This window comes from Tuber melanosporum, assembly GCF_000151645.1.
Source record: "Tuber melanosporum whole genome shotgun sequence assembly, scaffold_159, strain Mel28".
NCBI lineage: Eukaryota > Fungi > Ascomycota > Pezizomycetes > Pezizales > Tuberaceae > Tuber > Tuber melanosporum.
In genome coordinates, this window is record NW_003298818.1 from 217,210 (window position 1) to 219,950 (window position 2,741).

Below are 2,741 nucleotides of genomic sequence, written 5' to 3' on the forward strand. Positions count from 1 at the left end.
GACCGGGCTTTAAGATACTCAAGCTGTTTATACAAGACAGGAAAATGGCGCTTCCGAATGCCAAAGGCTTTATTCAAATACATTATATAATTGAGAGTGGTGAAGATTAAAAAAGTCTTCCTTCATACTAGGTCTGCAGTTGTCAATCAAGTAATTAGTTGCTATCATTCTAATTATGATATATATGTGTTAAGAAAATCAGACTCTGCAACTTACTTTTTACGAGCCTGGTAATGTTCACGCAAATGATATTGTATTCCACCGTATGCAGTCAGGCACTTGTCATTCAGAGGATATTCAGCATCACCAAGGTAGTACTTTCCTTCAGAAATGGTAAATCCTTTCGTCATGACATCTTTGAAAACTCTGCCATCATGAGCAGAGCCTTCTCAACCTGACAAGAAGTAAAAATACATGTTAAAAGTACAGGCGACAAATACATTTTGAGTAATCTGTCCCTTACGGTTACGATAGGAGGGAAGATCCCCAGTCAAAACAAGTACTTAGATGTTATTAGGCGGAGGCAATCTAATAGACTTCAGAATTGTCCAAGCCAATCAAAATTTGTTTCTGTAGACGGAGATTGTCTATGAAGGCTTAAGTTCACTCTTTTTGTTTATAACTACTAAGAGCGAGGTAAATTCGGCAAAGTAAATTAGAATCGTAAAACAATATTACATTGTTAAGGTCTCTGCTCCATTGCTTGATGATGTCCAAAGCTTGGAAGGCACATTGATATTTATATTCTGCGTCTAAGTGTTCGCAGACTACATCTATTTATCATACAACTATGTATCATTCTGATTATAACTTGCAACGTCGGGTATTCTTGAAAGATGTGAATACGTGGAGACCCTGAAAATTACAACATCCTATTTGTAAATTTTGATATAACTAACTCAGAACCATACTGTTTCCAATAGTAGTTATCCGATCTTTATAGTCTTTAGACTTGTGGCATAGTTCTCAAGTTGAACTGAGTTGACTCCGATTGTCTTCGTTATTGATGAAATGATTAGTTTCGTCTGCAGGTTGCATCTGCGAAGGTAGTCATAATCACAACTTTTTTTTGGTTGCCTGACTTTAAACCTCCATAACTCCTTACCTAACCAATAGATGTCTTCCGGAGGACTTTCTACTAATTCGCAGAAAGCTATTTCACCAGATTCACAAATAGTCCCTTGGTTGGCAACCGTTGATTGCTCTGGGTAACATGATTTCAATCACTGTTGTAGTCTTGGGAGTTGAGTTCGTAACTATAATGTGTTCTGAAACCTGATTACAACATTCTGTGAAGTCTAATAACTTCTATAGTAGTATTTTTCAGAGTTCTAGATTCTTCCTGACATTGTAGGGTGGGTGTGAATGTATTGGTCTCTTGCTGAGATTCTTTACTATTCAGTACCATCTCTTTGTACAGAAATGTTCCATTACCTATGGCCTATACTAAAGGTATCAAATACTTGAAGCATAGTAACTCTCTGAGTACTTGACAGATTTACTCCGTTCTACTTCCCAGACCTCGCTGAGGGTCCCCTCCCATATATTCTATAAACAGGATCTAGTCAGACAAACGGCAGCGACGTATACGGTTTTATTCTAATACCTCCAATTCTGTGGTATTATAGTCACAGGACGCAACTGAGATTGATATGTATAATAATGTGTGAGCCCTGTAAGCGGGCCAGATGGGGGTGTTGGAGACTAGAGATTCCGATTCTGGGTAAGGTTACCCTACCTAAGGTGACTTCTAGGTATCGGATCCTTGTATTCCTAACAGATATAGGTTCTATCTATTACACAAAAAACATTCTTGAAAAAGGGGTAAAACTTCGCACTCTGCTCCAGTTGATACTGACAATCACTAGACGGAAGGAGAATGACTTCATTGCCCAATGCAACTAAACCATCCAGAACAATGTTAAAGTAGCTAGTTTACCCACAGTTAGCAATAATTAAAAATAATAACAAAAATACAAAAATGAAGTCATTCTCCACGTGATTTCGGGATACTAGTGGGCTAACAGTGTCTCTATTCTTGTGGCAACATTCTTGAACTATACAGTTCAAACCACTATGTGAAACTACCCATACAAACATAGTGACATGTTCAGTAATAGCTACATACCTTGTACTATGCAAGTAGCCACGTGTTTCCAACCATTTGCACGGTTTGAGGAACAAAGTACAAGGTATACAAAGTACCTCCTAGAACCGCTACTTTTTTATATTTGCAGAGAGAAGATCTGGAACATATGCTTTACCAGAGGGAGCTGAAATATGAATTCTTTCAACATCAAAACGATGCTTGATATATTCCCCAATATTGCTCAAAGCATAGAGTAAAAAGCGACCATTAATTCTGAATGAGGTATGACTTTCTGAAACTGTAGAGTCCGAGTCCGAGGAGGTTGTATTGTCGGAATCATAGCTAGTATCGTGGATTTGGCGAGAATTTGTATAGGATAATTGTTGTTCATTCATCATAGAAAAATACGGAATAAGGGAATTCAAGTAGAGATATGCAATGTATTATTATCTATCATATAAAAAGAAACTCTTCGTTTTAGAGTTCAGAGGTTTATACTTTGCTTGAGTGCTATTTCATGATTCTACACCTAGCCCTACTATAAAAATATACAATAAAAATTTATAAACACAATAAAAATATATTGTCATTTTGTAAAACATGCTGAACACATCCCTATATAAAAACTTTAATATGCTAAAAAATATGCTAT